The following is an 18,853-nucleotide window of genomic DNA, read 5'->3' on the forward strand; positions in this document are numbered from 1 at the left end:
GTTCCCCTGTGTGCCTGAGCCACCTGGGAGGGTTAGAAAACCTGTGTCCTAAATCTAAAAGGAAAGAAAGCGAGCGTGCTGCATGAGGGAGGTGCTTGGAGTGCCTCTTTGCTTTGCAGCAGAATTTAGGTCATGCTGCAGGTCGTGTTTCCCATACCTGTGTTGCCTCTTGCTGGCAGGCTGTTGTAGCCAGTGTGCAGGGTCAGGGCTCTGCAGAGGGCAGGCAGCGAGGCTCAGGCAGTCGCTGCTGGGCTGTCCTGCAGCTCTGGGAGGAGGGTGGGCAGTGTCTCAGTGTCTCCAGACTCCTGCTCGAGCCGGCTCTGCAGCGCAGGTGGCCCTTGGCAGGGCGGGTGGCCTTGCTGGCAGCCGCTCAGGTGCCAGCCTGCCGAGGCTGGGAATGGCCCTTCTGGGGCAGGCCAGGCTGCTCTGGCACCGTGTGCCTGTCCCCTGCCTTGCCAGGCTCTCGTCCCAGCGCACGTGTTCCCCTTTGCCTCCAGAGCCAGCAGCAGGGCCTGTCCCAGAGCTCACTGCTCTGTGTGGTGGCTGTAACCAGAGCTGGGGCTTGCTGTGGCTGGGAGCCCACCCAGAGGTCTCTGGGGACCCAGTCACTCCGTGTTTGGGCAATACTGGCTTTCTTCAGGCACTTCAAAAAACTGTGGCAAAAGCCAGTACGAAGGTGAATTTGGTGAGAGTGTAACCAGGGCAGCAGTGGCACGTGATGGAGGGGAGCAGAAGGAGTAGGACATGTCTGCATCCGGTGCCTGCTGAGCCTCAGTGGAGGGTGAAGCCGCAGGCATTTCTGTTGGGATGCTGGCTGGCTGGGATGGCAGGTGTCACACCTCGGCACGTGCTTTTGTAGAGGTCCCTGTTGCTTATTCTGTTTTGTTCTAGTCTATTGCTAATCTTGTTCAGCAGTTGCTCCTCTTAATTACTGGACTACTTTTACAGAGATGTAGCAGATTAATCCTTTTAGTTCTGCTTGCTGCCAGAAGAGATTGCCACCATTATTCCTGTGCTATGGAAGGAGAGGCTGGAGCAGGAAGAAGCAGGGCTAAATTTAGAAGGCTTGTGCTCGCACATGCTGCTCTGTAGCTGTAGAGGAGCATGTGGTGGCAGGTACCAGTGTGAACAGTGAGCAGGTATGCAGGTAGGTGAGGCTGGGGCAGCCCAGCAGAGTTTTGTAGGTGTCACAGCTAGGTCATGACCTGCTCCAAGAACCCCAGCAGCTCCTTAGGGATTTCCAGCAAGGGAGAGCAGCTCCAAGGCATCACTTATCAGATCCTCGCCTTGCTGGAACAAAATATTAACTGACAAACACTTGCATACTACATGGCACAGTCACTGTGGCCTGCCCTTATTTTCCTCCATAAGAAATGAGTAGGAAGGTTAACTTACAAACCAGTAAGCCTCTCCTGCACTGGCATTAGTGAGGCCTGAGGTTTGTGTGAAGGCTGCAGAGTTTGTGTCCCAGAAGCTCAGCTGGGAGGAAATGGAGAAGTGCTGCCGAGTTCCCCATGCAGGACAGAGAGCGTGTGGCACTGTGGGGTGGCATGTGCCAGCTGCCTGGCACAGCAGGGCTGGGGGCTTGCAGCCCTGGGTTTGTGCTGGAGAACCTGTGCCCCAGCATGGGCTCCACCTGCGGCTCCCCCTCTGCTCCCAGCTCAGGTGTTCTCTCTAACGTGGTCACAGCCATACATGTCATTCCAGCTGAGACCCTGCAGCGCTGTTAATGTGCCCTTTATTACTTCCTTGTCTCCACAAACAATCTGAGCAACATCCTGGAGATTGTGTTTGCCACTTGTCCAGCTGCATCCTTTGGTTCATCCTGACCAGTGTATTAGTCTGTCTCCTCCTGTGTAATTCCCAGTTGGTAAACCCTGAATTTACTGCAGAACCTCAGTTTTCCAGTCATAACCTTGGATTTACCTTTCTTGTTATTCCAGTCTTCAAATCCTAGCTTTTTTTTCTGTGGAGCAACCTGGTCTTCCAGTGTGTTGGATGTGCTTCTCAATTTAATTTCATCAAGGATGGGTGGTCTCTGCTGATTGGCAGCAAGGCCAGCAGATGTGTTAGTGCAAAGGCTCCCAAGGCCTTTCAAGAGGGGAAACCTTTATCCAGGGCAGTATTTCCTTTCCATCATTTCGGTGTCAGCTGCTCTTGGCCTAGTTTTCTGCCTGTTTTAGATCACAGCTATGGCCCGTCCTTTCCAGCACAACTCCCCGGTGCAGTGTGGGAGAAGGGGCAGTTCTTTCAGTAAAGGGAGACACAGGGTTAGTTTTCAGAGTGTGTTTGATAAATGCACTTTATGTTTGATCTTGGTCTTCATGTATTGCTCTCTCTTTTATTATTCTTGCCTTCACAGTACTTGCAGCTCTCTCTGTTAGGACAGGAATAAACCCCACAGCCCTGTTTGAGCATGGGTATTTGCTGTCTGTACCCAGCACAGTTCCTGGGCTGGTGGAAAGTTACAAATATCTGCTTTTGAAAATGTGCTTGGGTATTCTTAATTGTTTTAGGTTGTGTGGATTTAGATTAGATATGAGGTCCTGGCACAGGCTGCCCAGGGAGTCTGTGGCTGCCCCATCCCTGGAAGTGTCCAAGGCTGGCTGGGACAGGGCTTGGAGCAAACTGATCTGGTGGAAGGTGTCCCTGCCCATGGCAGAGGGTGGAATGAGCTGAGCTCTAAGGATCCTTCCAACCCAGTCTGTGATTCCGTGACAGCTGCTATTTTAGCTCAAATCATGCAACATTAAGAGCAAATGCAGAGGCGGGAAGGTATCTTGAAGGTTGAGGTGAATGGTCCCCTGGGGCAGAGCAGTTCTGTGTATGCTGGTGGGTTTCTGTTGCCTGAGCTGATCTCCCTGGCTCTGGGTGCTGCTGCTGCTTTTGGGGTGGCTCCTTCTCTGCTTTGGAGCAGCAGCAGGTCTGTCCTTGTGCTGCTGCGCTCCCAGTTTCCATTCAGTCTCCCTCAGGAGAGGTGAGGGCATTCTGGACCTGGGTGGTTCAAGGTGGAAAGGCTCATTCTTGGCTGATAGATCTGAGAAAGCAGTTGAACCTGAAGTCATCTGTGGCTACTTCACAGTGCTCGCAGGGGCCACTGGAATGGCAGCCAGGTGTAAAGTGGGAAGAGGACAGTGCCATGCTGCTGTGCCCTGGGGTTCAGAGGGAGAGCAATGGTTTGCCTTTTCTCTGTACTTGAATTTGAGTCTTTAAACAATGAATAAATTCATATAAAGAATAATGGAAGCTGAAATGAAATAGATGATTATTACTGAAACCTTTGCAAGGGTGCAGATCATCCCAAAGCAGGCATTCCTCTGCAGGGCTGTCCCAGTCCCGTGCTGGAGGTGGCTGGGAGGCAGCAGTAGGTCGGGACCAAAGAGAGCCCCCATGACCCCACAGGTTTGTTTTGGCATGTTCAGTACCAGCTGTGTTGTGCAGGGCAGAGCATGGGCACTAGGGGTGGGTGGGGAGCCCCTTGGCACAGCCAGCAGTGCTGGCTCTGCCCTGTCCGTTTGTCCTGCTCTTCCTTTGTTTCGTTTTACTGCTGCTTGACTGTAACTTTGTTGAATTTGCCATCTGTGGTTTCCAGTGCACAGGGTCGGTTGTCCCACTGTGTGTTCTAGTGCCTTCTGCCGTGCTCCCTTCTGGTGGTTCTTGAGCAGCTTCCTGTGCCTGGCCTGTGGAAGCTGGCTCTATCCCTGTGTGCCAGCTCTCATTGCTGCAGGAGCTCCCAGCTGCTTGATCTGCAGGCTGAGCCGTGGCTGTGACGGGTCATTCTGGCAACTGCAGCTTATGATTAAAAAGAAAATCAGTCACTGTCATCTTGGACCCCAGCACCGGTGATCTGACAGTCCACGATGCATCAGCTTCTTCCTCATCAGAGGATCTTAGACTCAGGACTGCCCCAAGGGTTGTCCTCTGACTCAGGCTGATACCAGAAAGCTCATCTCATTTCATGACTAGCACAGCCAGCTGCACCATTTCACTGCCTGAAGATGCAGCTGGGAGACCCAGGGGATCTTCTCATTCCAGATTTTTGTTGGATCTTCAGGGCCTCCTCCATGCGCGGCTTCAGCGGAGCAGAGGTTGGACTCTAACTGCTGCTGGGCTCACACCCTGGAAATTCCCTTTTGTCCTGGGGGAAGCTGCAGTCTTCACGGTGGCTTTCGGGCAGGGTAGGACTGCCTGCCGTGGCCTTCGGCCTCGCAGTTCTTGTGCCAGACAGTGGCTGCTGCTGGGATCATCTTCCCTCCTCCAGAAAAGGGAACTGGCTTGCAGCTCTGCTGTGGGAACCTCTGTCCCGCACGGCCACTGCCCCGGGCAGCTGTTCCTGGCTGCCAGAGCTCTGCCAGTGCTGCTCCTTGCTTCCCGCTCTGCAAACCCATGGCCCTTCCTGCAGCTCTGGTGTCTCTGAGGGCAGGAGGCCCTGGCTGGGGGCAGAGGGGCTGGTGCTGCACCCCATCAGGTGTCCGTGTATCTTACAGACAGAGTCCATCTCTGTGCCAGACACAAGCTGATGTGTTTTCCAGACCTGTATCCCTTGGGAAAAAAGTAGTCATGTAGGGTTAGTTTTCCTCCTCCATCTTGTTCCCACTGGTGGTGATGTGTTAAAATTTCAAAATTTAAAAAAAAAAATATTATTTTAATGGTGTAGCTTGTTCACAGCTGTATCTTTAATGCTGGCATTTACTGTGGCTCCAAGAGATGTTTTAAGTAGGATGGAGAATCATTCATAGGATCATCTGTGTCAGTGGTTGGTCCACATCAGGAAATGGGTTAGGCAACAGAGTTAAGGAAATGTTATTTCATAAAGTATCTTCAGCTTATCACCTCCCTTGAAGAGCTGGGGGCAAGGAGCAGATCAGGCTGAGCTCTGAGGAGATGGTGTGTGGCTGCATCCAGAGGGGCAGATTTTAGGGAGCCCAGAAAAGGGGTCTGGCATCATTTGTGGCTGTGTGCCCCACCAAACGCTGCTGTCATAGGCTGGGCAGGTTTTCAGGGTCTGATGGCTGATTTTATGTCCCCATGGAGCCTGGAGCTCACATGACGGCTGGCTGGGCTCCAGCTCCTCCTGTCCAGTTTGGCTCCCTGTGTCACTGAGAAGGAAGGACCTGAATTCAGTTGAGGATGAGGGGAAGGACCTCGAGGAGGACCCCGAAGCTCAGAGAGCTGGGGGACATGCCTGTAAAAACCTATGACTTGAAAATCGTGTACTTAGTGCTTTATTGACAAAGAGAGCATTCGGGGCTACTTCTCAGCCTCCCTTCCAGACTGATCCTCTTGGATCAGCTGATGGAGAGTCAGTCACTCAGCTTTTGATGCTCCAGAGGCTGGGCTGGATGAGTAATGATTCCTTTAGGCCTGGAGATATCTCCTTATCCTCCTTCACCCAGGTAATTAAAGCCTTGTCAGCGCATGCTGTGGCGGGTGCCTGCTGCTGCTCCAGCCCTGGGGGAGGCATGCGGGGGGAAGGAGTTTGTCTGTTAGACACTTGTTGTGTAAATGAGTTCATTCTTTTTGCTGGGCAGAGGGGACAGAGGGGACGGGAAGGAGCCTCAGACTGACATTGTTCTGAGGTGGCAGTCTGGGTGGAGGGGTGAAGTGTCAGCCCCACCGCCCTGGGTGGGCACAGGCTGCAAGTGGGTTGTCACCATGCAGAGCAGTATCTCTCTGCAGCTCCAACTCTCTTTTCCCCTGTCTTTTCATGTGTCTTCTGCCACAAACCTTTGAAGAAGGCCTTCATAATTAAGTTTTTCCCAACTGGGGTTTTGCTTTCGAAAGAAAAATCACTTGGCGTTTGGGGGTTTGAATTTGAAAGAAAAATAAGGAACAATTTTCCCATTTAATTTCTGTTCGATTTCTTTTTATGTCACTTGGTATTTACCATATTGAATTTTCTCTTAAACCTCTGTTCCTGTTGCCCTGTACATTGCCCCTTTTTAAATTTTTTAAAATAAAGCCAAGCATGCACATTCTGGTACTAATGCTGCTCTCAGCATGGGCAGGACGTGGTTACATTGGACCAGGGAGTCCTCAGTTTTCCTGAGGAAACTGTTAGAGAGTAAATGCATCTTCATTGGCCTGCAGTAATGAAGTTGCAAGTCTTGGAAAAGCTTCACATTGTTCCAGACTATTTTATGACTGAGAGATTTTTATTTTTTCCTGGTTGGTAAAGGTGGCCTGTCTGCCTTCTGCCACAGTCAGGAGTGCTGGCCGTGGTCACGTACGTACACAGTCACGTTGTGCTGTCCCCGGAGCACGCAGGCATGGCCAGCAGTTGAGTGTGATTTGGGCAAGAGTGTCGCTCATCTTCGCTATTTGGACCTTGGATGAGGGGGAAGAAAGCTGCCTTTGGGAACGAAGGCTGGATTTCAAGGCTCCTTTTCAGATGGCTGTGCTGTAGAAGTGGACAGTTCGTCATGTCGTTCTCTTCTTGGCCTTCCGTTGCCGACTCCAGCGTGCACATCAGTTGGGTTGTTGGATCAGTTGTTGAATCCTTTCCTACCTCCACACAGACCTGGTCACAGAAGATGGATTTATCAGATATGGCTCAGCCCTGTTCTCTCTCTAAGGGGTTTGGCATGGAAAAGTCTGACTCAATCTTGCTGCAGAGGCTTTCCCCATCCGCTCTGCCCAGGAGCCTGCCGGAGCCCTCACCTGTTGGAGAGCAGCCCTGTGTTTGTGGGGTTGGGAGCCAGCGCTGTTGCCCCTGGGGCTCTTGGAGCACATCCCAGCCTCTGTCTGTTCCAGTCTCCTCTCGCTCTGTTGTGCACCTTCCCTCGCCCAGAGCTAAAACAAGGAGCCAAGAATTAATTGTTTTGTGTCATTTTCCCCCTGTGTTGTGTTGTGGTCTGATCAGTATCTGGGCCCATTGGGCACTGGAGGCATTTGCTTCCCCTTCTCCGGAGGCAGCTGTTGGGGAGCTGAGCAGAGCTCTCAGTGCTTGCTGCACGGCAGGTGCTGAGCAGAAGAGTTGCTGCTGGCAAGCGGGGTGCCAGGCTGCGGTGGGAGGGCAGGGCTGCTGCCCTGGCAGCGCTCCGGGCGCGTCCAGGACACCGGGCTGTGGCTTGGGCTGTTGCAGCCTGGCTACGGCTGTCCTGGCCGGGCTCTCTGGGCTCCAGGGCAAGCCACAGCATCCTCTGGTGCTGGTGTTCCTGTCCATTATCACAGGCTGCACGCTGCAAGCCGTGTCCCACCTGAGTAGCTTAAGTAAACTTCCCACGGCAGGAGGTGTAATCAGAGGGTAAATAATTAAGTAACATTTATTTGACATTTATATGAAATTCACTGCCATGGAATTTAACTCAATGCTGGCAGTAAAGGGTGAGGAGGAAGGAAAATGTGATGGGGCGTAGGGGAACCCAGGTGACTTAAAGGATTCCAGACTGGAGTGGAATTTATAATATGGTGTTACTGTAAGCCATGTCATTCATCCAACTTTAGGATTTCTAGAATTGTTCTGGAATGCTCTCTTGAGCACAAGGCTCACATTCCAAGTCCAGACCTGGGAGGTGGAAAATGCAGTGATGCTGTGTGGCTGCAGTGGGTCTCTGTGGGGTGCAAGGATTTGGGGATGCTGAGGGGGAAGCTTCTTGGTCACCCTTCCGTGTTGTGCCCTGCTGGGGCAGAGTGGGTGCTGGGGCCAGGGGCTCCCCAAGGGCAGCAGAGTCTCGTGGTGTCGGGAGCAGTGGCAGCACTGAGGAAACAGCGAGGGGTACAAGAGGTGAGGTTTTCATCAGTGTTGACTGAAGAGTTTTGGAGCTTCATGGCTCGTTCCTAATTAAAGGCTGGAGTCTGTGGGTGCTGTACTCCCAGGGCTGCCGAGATGGCAGTGGTGGCCCTGGGACGGCCCTTTCATCCTGACACTTCACCTCTCTGTCCTTCTGCTTTCTTTGGAATGGCTGAGGCTGTGTCCGGGGGCTTTTCTGCGGGTGTTTTTCATTGCTGGCTTTCAGAGAAGCACTTGATCAGGACTCCGTGTTTCTAGTAATTATGCTTCAGAGGGACCTATTTCCTTATGCATTTAATAGGGCTCTGTCTTTCAGCTTGTGCTTGGCCTGAACTCTTGAGCAAGGGCCTTGCCACGAGTGAGATGGGCATTAAAGTCTTTGATTTTCTGCAGGGCAATTATTGTGGCTGGGTGAGGAAGAGGAGGCCGTTCAGTGAGCGCTGAGGGTGGAGGTGTTAAGACCCTGACATCAGTAATCAGTTCAGTGTTTCAGATTCCCGAGTTCAGTGGCCGTTCACGCCGTAGGGATCCCCAGGTGACCTGCAGGCTTTGAGCCGTGCCTGAAGAGACCTCTTCAAGGGAGCTCCTTTAACCAGATGGTTTGTCTTTGAGCTCTGCTGAAAAACTGGGTTCTGAAGATGAGAAAAAAATTCCCTTAGTGCACCTTCTAATTGTTCATTTAGGAGCAGAGCTCTCCTCCAGCTGGGAGGGCTCAGGGCTGCTGTAAAGTGCTAATTAAAAGTAATAGTGATAATGAAAACAGATGTTTTCAAGAAAAGTAAGTGCTACTGGGGCCCCAGTCTGCTGTCCCTGCCTTCTCTGCAGGAGGAGAGTGAGTTGTGTCTTCAGAGCTGCAGGTCCAGGGGGGCTGTGGAAGGGGACCCGATCCCAGGTGGCTCCTGCTGCAGTACCACCAGGGATGGCTCTGGGTAAAGCACAGGGGGGCACCCAGCCCTGCACCCAGCCCCACCTCAGAGCCCCTGCTCCCTCCCGCTGCAGAGGAAGGGGGGCAGGACTTGCATGGGGGAGTAGAGCAGAATTGTTTAAGACACTGAATTGTCTTCCAGAGTGTTGTTCTAGAACGGGAGGGGGGAAACCCTAATGGAAGATGGCTCATTAGAAGGGTGACAGGGAGGGAGGTCTTCTCCCTTGTCTAGATTTTAGTAAGAAGGGATTGTTTTAATCTTGTTTATGACTGGTATACTGATGAGCATGTGAAAGAGCAGCCCCAGCTGTCCAAGACCTCTGGGATAAGTTTCATAGGGCTCTCCAGCCCATCACCCATGTTTGGGCTGAGAGTGGACAAAGTCTGGAAGCTCATGCCCAGATCTCCAGCCTGTGAGGCAGCAGCTGTGTGGCATGATGTGCTTGCTCCTTGGAGTGCTGGGTTCAGTTGTGCTGTCAATTCCATCATTACCCTTCTTGTTGCTCTGCAAGCGAGCTGGAGAGGTGGCACCATCCTTGGCATGCCCTGCAGTGCAGATGTGCATGGGAGAGAGCAGCTGACATAGAAGGGGTTGGTTCAGCATGGAATGATGAAACAGTTGTGGAGGCATAAGGTTCTGTCCTTCACGCTGAAAAATTTGGCTTGAGAGTCTTTTGTTGACTGTGCTTGTGGGAGAAGTGGCATCTTTTAGAGGGGTGGGAGGCACCAAGGAACAGGGGCATGAGCGGGAGACAACAGGGTGGGTTATTCCTGACGAGGAAGGCATTAGGAGAAGGAGGAAGGGCCAGAGCATTAGCCAGAAGCACTTCCTGGGGTCTTGTCCAGGTTGAGGCCAGGCCGCAGTGAGGCTGCTGGTGTAGAGTTTATTTTGCAGACGTCACCAGTGATTAGGTAGAGAAGGCCATTCAGTTTCCAGGAGCAGCCAGCCAAGGCAGTGGAGGTGGCACCGAGCGCTGCCTGCAGCCCATAGCAGATGGTCCTTGGAGAGGAGATGGAGCTGTCAGAGCCTTGTCTGTACTGGGAGGTAATGGGACCCATACTCCTTAATTACTGCCCATGGAGCTGCTGACAGAACCCTGGAGCTTCAGCCCTTGTTAAACTCATTTTCAGCTGTCACTTGGCTGTGGTGGCAGCGGAGCCCCGAGTGTGTTGCAGCCGCTGTTCTGCGGGTGGAGGAGCAGTGGATGCTTTTGCCAGAGCATATCCCACCGGGCAGTTTGGCATCACGTCTGGAGGCTGGGGCATACGTGTCACTGAGTTTAATCCAGGAGAAACTATTTTGATATTTGAAACTCCTTCAGAATCAAAACGCTGCGTGCTGGCAGATCGGCTGCTGGCCCTGCAGACACGCGGTGGCAGGTGACAGGCTGCAGTGTGTCACCTGTTCTGAGGTAACACCTGCTGCACATACACCTGCTGGGTCTTCCACACTGAGTGTATCCACAATTCAGTCTTCTCAAAAAGGATTCCTAATGCATTGCACAAGAATTTGGGTCCTGTAGGGTTAAATTCTCTTAAATCTTGCTAAAAGGATGTAGGAAACTGTACAAAGCCCAGACTAGAGGTAAAAGTAATTGAAATACTGAAGGAAATGTTTTAGAGTGGGAAATGGAGATTAATTTTCAGTTGATCAGGAAGAGGATCCAGAACTGAAGTTACAGGTTTGGGTGTTGGAGCTCTGTTTTCTGTGGAATGGATGCTCCAGCAGAAGGTGTACAGCGGCTGTAGGAGTAAGCCCTGGTATGGATGTGTGTAAGATACACAGTTCCGGGGCTGTGTCTGGTGGTGTGGCCCTCTCCAGCCCAGTGGCAGCTGGGCTGTGGAGGTGGCATGGGGTCAGTGTGTGGGCACAGTGGCGTGTGAAGGGTCTCCCTGGGGCGAGGGGGCTGCAGACAGGTGATGCTTTGGCAATTCTTATTTTGGTAAAAAGCTCAAGACAGCCCTGGGAACACCTTGCAGGCACCCCACAATTATCATAATAAACAGTTTTATCATCTGCTTGGCAGTCAATAACGTGGCTTATGCTGCTTTAGTATCTCACTGGTATTGATCCCCTCAGCAGCCGTGCCACGGTCAGCTCCCGTTAACCCGTGCGCTGTCGGCGGCTCCCGCCGTCCTGCCGGGGCCTCGGGCTCACCTGTCACCCAGGTGTGCGCAGCAAGGGACAGCAGGATGGGGCAGGCTTTGAATCAGGGGCCTGGCAGTGGGGTTTTGATCCAGGAGCGAGGGATTGAGTGCATATCCTGTGTATGGGGGTTTAAAATAAAAGGCTTGACGTGGTTCCCAGTTTGGGCTCGTAAGAGAGTTGTGGGGTGTGTGGTGCTCTGTCTAACGGGGGGTTCCCCGAGATCCCAGAGGGCTGCGTGCCCCGAGACAGCGGCCCTTGGAGGAGGAGGGCTGTTCTCTGCAGTGGCACTGTAATGCTGTGCTGGGGCTCGGGCTCCGGGTGGGACTGTGCGCTGGGCATCCCTGGCCTTGGCCCGGCCCTGCTGGCATGCCAGCACCGCTCACACCTGCCTGCTGTGAGAGCAAAGCCGGTGGCATGGGCTCATGCTGGGAAGCAGCCTCGGCCCTGCGGCAGCCGCTGGGCTGAGCTGGGGCAGCCGGGTGCTGCTGGCTCTACCAAAGGCGCAGTCTGGGCTAAGTGAGCCCTTGGGGGTGCTCTGACAGCATTGCCTCCGCTTCTGGCAGCGCAGGCGGCAATTAGGAATATCAGGTTAGAAGCTGACTCCATTTTGGGAGGAAGAAAGATGATTTGCTGTCCGCATCCCAATGGGGCTTTGAGGAAGGATGGGACTTTCTGGGATTTGGTTGTACCTAGGTAGTTGGGTCTTGTGGCCCAGTATTTCTCCTAATGGAATTTCCCATCATTTACTGCCCTGCTGATTCCTGATCAATGAAAATAAAATTGCATTGCCTCCTGAGAGGCTCCATGTATGGCTGCAGCCTCCAGCTGTGTCAGTTCCGGTAAGATAATCTCATCAGGCGTGCAAGAGGGTAATAGGAAATAAAAATAAAACCCACAATTAGCAAGAGGCCAGGCAGCCGAGTAACACTTTCAGTCCTGGAGGTCTGGAGACATGTGCTTAGCAACTTCCTCCCTCATCTCCTGCGTGCCTCGCAGTGTGCTGCTGTGTGGCGCTCACTGGGCTCGGGAGTGCCTGCAGATGCATCGGGCACATCCTTTGGCATCCCCGTTTACCTGGATCTGTGTCGGCTCTCCCCAGCTGAGGTGGTTAAATGTTTCACAGGTGATGGCTCCGAGGTGCACCAGGGATGTAGCAGCTGATGGAGGGACTGCGTGCTGTGCACGTGGAGAGCGTGAACTTGAGACTTTGAGCTGTCAGCTGGTCCAGAGGGGTTGACTCCTGATGGTTGCTGCAATCAGGAGGATTTGTTTTGGCCAGATAAGGAACATGCTTAGGCTGTATACGAAGTCTGGAGCAGGATGTACTTTTGGAAGCAGCAAATGTGGATACTGTTAACAGGAGTACGGGGCCACTTGGATCTGCTCAAAGTTGGCCTAAAGGTTGCTCTAAATGTGGTGGTTTCCAGCTATACCAGCAAGTTTCTTTACCTGTTTTAGGGGTTTTTTAGATTATTTTCCAGTGATACGGCTGTAGCTGGTGTTTATACTGAAACATGAATGGCTGATGTGAGCAGACATGCCAGTGACCTTTGTGATGGGACTGTGCAACCCCAGTGTGTAGTTCAGAGCTGATGTATCAGCCATGGTGTTTGTCTGAGCAGCCAGTGGAATGGTTACAGAATGACCTAATACCTCTAAGCCTGCTCTCCCCATCCAAAGCATCGGCTTTCCCAAAGGGTGGGAAAGAGCAACTGAGCCCAGAATGTCGCAGTGAGTCTGCTTCCTAACAAGGACTGGATCCGAGCCCTGGCAGAGGAGATCTGCATGACTGATGAGTCTGACTCTTACCCTTGGCTTGGCCCTTGACACTAGTCTGGAGCGCACATGTTGTTTGGGTAAACCCGCAGGAGGAAGGAGCCTTGGCAGGGTTTGCTGGTGAGTCCCTGTGTGTGGAGCACAGCCTGGCAGCGGAGCAGCAGCTCTTCGGCGGGGCCACTGGGGCTTGCCTGTGTCTGATCCCAAAGCCACGTGGCAGGGCTGCAAACTCAGAGCGTTTCAGGGCTTCTCTGTTCACGAGCATCGCCGGGGGCTCGGTGCACATAGGGGTTGCCCAGTCTTGTGGGTGTTCCCTCCCTCCGTGGGGGGACACGGGGCCCAGACAGAGCTGGGGCAGCTGGAACTGGTGCGAGCCGCTGGACAGGCCCTGGGGACACAGGACGAGCTGCAGCATGGCAAAATGATGAGCATGGCTCACCTCCTGGGGCACCGCGGCTTGGGGGAACCGGAGGGACCGTGGGGTCTGTGTGACAGAGCAAAGCCATTTGTCCTCAGCAGCTCTTTGATTAGTTTTGGAGTTGGATCAACAACAGTGCACTGAAAATGCAAACCAGATGCAAATGTAGTTATTTATGCAGCAGCATAGGCTGAGAACACCATTTAACAAGATTGGGGGTTTGGAGCAAAGGGGTGAGTTGCACAACGGCAGAATCGTGAGATGTGTGACGTTTTGAAACAAAACCTGGAATTTCTGTGGTGTCCTCCTCGAGAGGAGAGGATCCTGCAGAACCTGAGAACAAGCTCCGTGCCCTGGGAGCGTGTGAATGCCTTGTCACGTATGAGCTAAGCAAGTGCCTCAGCTTGCTGTGTAGAGAGAAATGTGACTGAAGCCAGTTTACCTCTGCTGCAAAATATTCTTAGTGCTAAGAATCTCCTGAAGGAATAAGCGCTCTTGTCCCCAGCTGCTCTCAGAAAGCCTTCTGGCCCTCCTTGGGATCACTCCACTCTCAATGGCAGTGGGCTGAAGATTAGATAAGTATTTTTGTGTGTTGTGCAGTAGCTGGCTCAAAGGGATCAGTAAACTTGGAATAATAGTTCATAACAAAATGCCTTCTGAAAAGCTGCCTGACTCGTGTTACTCCCATTGGCCCACTCCTAGCTGGTGTGAAGAGCAGAGGGAAAACATGGATAATGTGGAAGGTTCACCTCTTCAAGGAGCCCCTTTCTCTCAGTTTCATGCCAAGTGCTTGAGCCCTGCAGCTTTCAGCCCTGTTTTGTTCAGCGTTTCCCTTGCTTCCTGCTGGTTGAAAAGCTGTTTATGCTAATGATGCCGGGAGGATCTGAGGGGCTGGCTGTGCCGTGGATGGAGCCCGTGTCACCCCTCGGCAGGAGCGGCCCCTCCGCACGGCTGCCTTCTGCTGGGGAGCCCTGCCCTGCCCTTTTAGGTGCCCCATGGATCTTCTCTTTCTCTAGACCACTGCTGAAAGAGCGTGTGCCACATGGGTGTGAGATGTGTGCCACATCATCCCCTTCTGGGACCTTGGGCCCTTCGGGATCCATGGGCTAGAACCCCTCCGAGGGGAAGGCTCATAGTGTTCATAGGCACTTTTACACTCAGATTTATTTTTTTTTCCCTTTTTCATAGGGATTTTTTCCCTGAGAAGGTGGTCAGGCACTAGCACAAGCTGCCTAGGGCAGTGGTATAGTCACCATGCCAGGGAGGGATTTAAAAGGCGTGTAGGTGTGGCATTTGGGGACATGGATCAGTGGTGGCCTTGGCGGTGCTGGGTTAATGGTCAGACAATGATCTTAAGAATCTTTTCCAACCCAAATGATTCTTCAATTCCATGAATTCTTGGCTTTGTTGGGATAACCAACCAGTTTGTGAGGACTTGCAGCCCCAGCTCTTTGGAACCTGTGGGTCAGTGTTGTTTGCATGTTTCTTCCACCAGCAGGCAGGGCTGGCTTGTTAATTCTGCTCCCACTGCAGAGGTTTGTTTGTGGCTGTGTGTCCAGGTGGAAACAGTCTGGTACAGTGCAGAATGCTGGAGGAAGTCAGAACTGAGCTTGGGCTTTTGGTTGGTAAAGCCTCACTGCAAAAGAGGAAGAGAGATTAAAGGTGTTCAGGATTTGGCAAGACTGGTATCTTGCTCATCAGACCATGTTTGCCAGTGAAACAACTCCACTGTGATCAGGGTGTGTGCTAAAACACAGCTTGGTCTCACTTGGGGAGGTGCAAAATATGACTTGCTATGTGAAAAGGGAAAATTAGTTTGTAATTGCTTCATTATAATGTTGAACTTGGCTAATAAATATCAGTATTTTCAGGTTGTTTTTTTTTTGGTTAGGAGTTGCATAAGAGAAATCCCAAGGCACTGTGTTGTAAAGTGCTGGTGTGAAAACCCCAACTAGAAATCATTCTTCACACTGTGCATCCCCGTTCCCTGCTATGCTCAGGTTTTGGCACATAAGTACCATTTTATCCTAATATCTCAAGCCTTGGTGCAGAGTTTTCAGCACTTCCCTTAGGCTGGCAGGTATCTTGCTGCTTTCTGGCACCTTAATGAATGTGAGAGAGCTGGGATCCCTGTCTTCTGTTTAACTTAAAAGGTAGAAGCATTTTACAGAACTGGGAATTGAAACTCTTGGTATTGCCACTCGAATCTCCAGCCATGGCTGCTGAGGAAATTTGAAAAGATCTTTCTATTCTAGGAAGTAACTCTTCACATATTTGTGTGATAGCAGCTGTTGCAGATATCACATAAAGTGACAACATGCTCTGCTACCTTGTTTTACCCTCTTCTGTGACCGTCCTGCTTGCCAAGCAAGGCAGCGTGTGCTCACCTAATTGCAGGCAGTATCATAATTCATATGCATAAAGGAGCAAAATTAAAGTTGCTTTGGCAACATACATTCTGTTCTTCCTTAATTTTTGAATTCCTGATCCTAGGCAATTATTTTCCTCATGTCTTTCCATTTGCAATTTCCTAAGTGTTACCCGAGTGCTGTGCGGCACGCCAGGTGCCAGGAGGCAGCACAGAGAGCTCTGATGCTCCAGATGCGTTGTGTCGGCACTTCAGAGGGTCACGGTGACTGCCTCACACCCCCTGCCTGGCCTCCTGCTCTTGGGAGCTTTGAGCATTCCTGTTCCAGGGACCTCCAAGGTCCCTGCCCACGCTATTCTGTGTTTCTATGACCATGCAGTTGAGTTGGCTGCTCGCTCACCTTTGGTATGTCCATCCCTGGTTTTCAGGCTGGAGCAAGGGTCACCAAGTGCCATTGCTGAGGCAGGAGCTTCCTGGCCAGCCTGGACACCACACTCGCCAGGCACTGTCCTTCTGAGGACGCTGCAGAAGGCCAGGCTGAGTGTGCGCCCTTAGTCCTGTGCTGTCCTTGTCCTCCCCCACCTCTGTCCTTTTTGGCTTTCCTGAGCCACTGGCACCCTGGAGCTGAGCGGGGGCCTGAGCGCTGTGCTGTGCAGCTGGGCAGGGGGAGGGCAGCCTGCAGGGACTGTCAGCCAGGTAAAGGCTGTGGCTGTAATGCATCTGCCTGTATCTTCTCCCTGTCCTCAGCGCCCTCTTTTCCATGGTGCCATGTGGGTCATTAGCTGAGGGAACAGTTTCTCACTGTCGCTTTCTCCTTTTGTTTTCCTCCTTCCTCATTGCTTCTAGTCTTGGTTTACTGCCAAACAGCCTCTTGTGAAAGGGCCGCCTAATTAACCCTGTGCTAATTAACAATTTAAAATTACACAGCACGGCTGTTCATATTTAATTCTCGGGAAGCCTGGGCAACAGCAGGAGCCCCCTCCTCCCTCCCGCTCCATCCCTGCTGCCCGCACTGCTTGCCAGTGTCCCCAGGGGAGGAGGCAGCCTGGTGCCGCAGGCCGGGGTGCCCAGGAGCCCCGGCTTGCCAGGAGTTGAGGGCGTTGCTTTAGGACCAGCCACTCCTTGGTGGAAGCATTGCTGGAAACGGAATGTCTGTCCCTTTGAGGATGGGGCTGGGAGGAGGTGGCAGGGTGACACGGGGTGACTCCCCGCGTGTTCTGCACGGCATGGCTGCCAGCTGCCAGGCCTGGGTGGTGGGAACGTGGCAGGAGTGTGGGGCACGGTGTTGTGCTGTCACCTGCACCTGCCATACGAGCTCCGTTCTGGGCCGCCGTGGTGCCGCGTTGGCTCCAGGGGACTGTGAGATGCAGAGGGCTGTGAGCAAGGGGCAGGGGCTGGGACGGGCCCTGGGCCAGAGGAGGGTGAGCATGGCAGGGGTGGGATGTGAGGCTGCAGAAGGGAGCAGGACAGCCCTCCTTTGCCACTGGGGCAGAGCGAGAGCACAGAGTCTCTGGCACTCAGGCTGTTCTCCCTGTAACTGGAGTTCATTGATTTTACGGGAAACCATGTTTACAGACAGAGTGCTGATCGACCTGACGAGTTGACTTCTGCCTCCTTAAGTAAGAACTACCTTTTCTTATTGACTGGCTGATAAACAGAGCAGAGAGGGCGACAGGGGGAGCGAATGGGAGGTGTGGAGCACACCACTGTCTGTCCATCTGAGCTCTCACACACTGTGTCTGTCCCCACGCAGGTGGCCTAGGGGCATTTCGGGGTGGTGGAAGACACGGGGCCCAATAGTGGACTGATAACTGCATTGTGCTCCTGCTTAGAACCCGGTTTGCTATAGTAAGGAAATTGCTGTTTTCAGTTTGAACAGATGATTCCTGCAGCTTCTGCGTGCATAGAAAGAAATATTTTCATGCCTTGTGCTCCCTTTAGGAACAGCTCTGATGGTGACTGAGCCATCAGAGAGCTTGGGCTTGTGCAGGGGCTCAGCCTGTGTCCAGGGCTTGGGCTGGCCATTTTGGCTCTGGGTTTTTCCACGTGCCCTGTAAGGGCTCCTCTGTGCTGGGGAAAGGGAGAGAAGAGAAGATTCCTTTGGCGTAGAACATCTTGAGCTGGTTAACTTGGAGTGAGTGGGGGAGAGCTGTTAAAGCAAGCCAAGGCAGAAAAGCCCACCAATTAATTGGAGCGTGCGGGTCTGCCTGGCCGGGCCGGGCCGGGAGAGAGATTGGCTTTCCTGTCAATAAACAAGTCCCCAGTGCAGCATCAAAGCTGCAGTCCTTTATCAATCGCAGCCTCCTCTTCCCGCATGTTCCTGTAACTTACCAAGCATTTATTACATTGATTTTCCAATCAGGCTGTTAACCCTCCCGCCCCTCCAGCCCTGCTAACCCTTCTGGCCTGGCTGTCACTCAGGCACCTCCTGCCAGTCAGGAGCTCTTGCTGGCAGAACCGAAGTGACCCTGGCTGTGTCTCACCTGGCTGTGTGTCCCAGGAGCAGGCTGTGCTGGCCAGGTCTAAAAGAATTGGGAGGGTGTGGTCACTCCACGTCGTGCCTTGAAGTTCGAATAGATATTCCTAAAACTTCGCTTGGCAAAAGTACAAGGCTTATGGAGTTTCTTTTTCCTCATTTCCCATGAATAAATCTGTTTTGGTTTAATTTGGATTGCAGTTGCCAGTGCAGAAGTAGCAGTGAAGAGGGAGAGAGTAGGCGTGTTGTGGGAGGGTGAATGTGCAGCCTCCACACAGAAGGATCTGGGATCAGTGATCCAGGGAGGGAGCTGGTGCAGTGGGAGCTGGTGCATGGCTGGACCATATTTTAGGCTAGGGGAAACAAAACTGGCTGACTAAACCCAGAGCCTTTTGGCAGCAGGATACTGCTTTTCCTTCTTCTTCTGCTCAGTGCACCAGATTACTGTTGCTGCAGAGCACATCCCTGGTTGTTCCCAGTGCGACTCTAGGGGCAGCTGGGTATGGCAGAGCATCCAGGGAAGGTGAGACTGGAGGTGCTGTGGAGTGATGTTGTGGGTGATCACATTGGGTGCTGTCTCCACCCAATGCACCTGCGTGTCCTTCTGCAGGCATGCTTGTACACGGGCTGTGAGAGTATGACTTTGCCTTCAGTGGTAGTTGTAAATGCTTTTTCTTTGAGCTTCACTGGAAGTCAAACATAAAGAGAAAGTACTAACACATTAGAGAAATCAGTGGAAGTATGGATGGCTTTGTGTAGTAAAGGAAAATAAACTGGGAGATAGTGAAACCAGAAAAAAAATGCTGATTGTCACTCTGTTTTCTTTTGCTTGAACTAATTCAGGTAGTTCACACAGGGCTGCTGTGGCACATCACTGGCTTTGCAGGAAACCTCTGGCAGGTTTCCAGTTCTCTTCACACTTTCTGTACGAGCTGAAGAGGGCTCCATTAGGATTGCAGTGTTGGAGTCGTTGGCCAGATGGAGCAGAAAGGGTCACGATGACAGGGGT

At 52.5% G+C, this 18,853-nt stretch overlaps 1 protein-coding gene across 11 annotated transcripts in view; it reads left to right on the plus strand.

Moving 5' to 3' along the window:
* Window positions 1-18,853, plus strand: part of ZFHX3 (zinc finger homeobox 3) — a 385,515-nt gene that overhangs the window by 282,899 nt on the left and 83,763 nt on the right. The window lies entirely within an intron of this gene.

The sequence above is a fragment of the Motacilla alba genome, chromosome 11, assembly GCF_015832195.1.
Source record: "Motacilla alba alba isolate MOTALB_02 chromosome 11, Motacilla_alba_V1.0_pri, whole genome shotgun sequence".
Taxonomy (NCBI): Eukaryota; Metazoa; Chordata; class Aves; order Passeriformes; family Motacillidae; genus Motacilla; species Motacilla alba.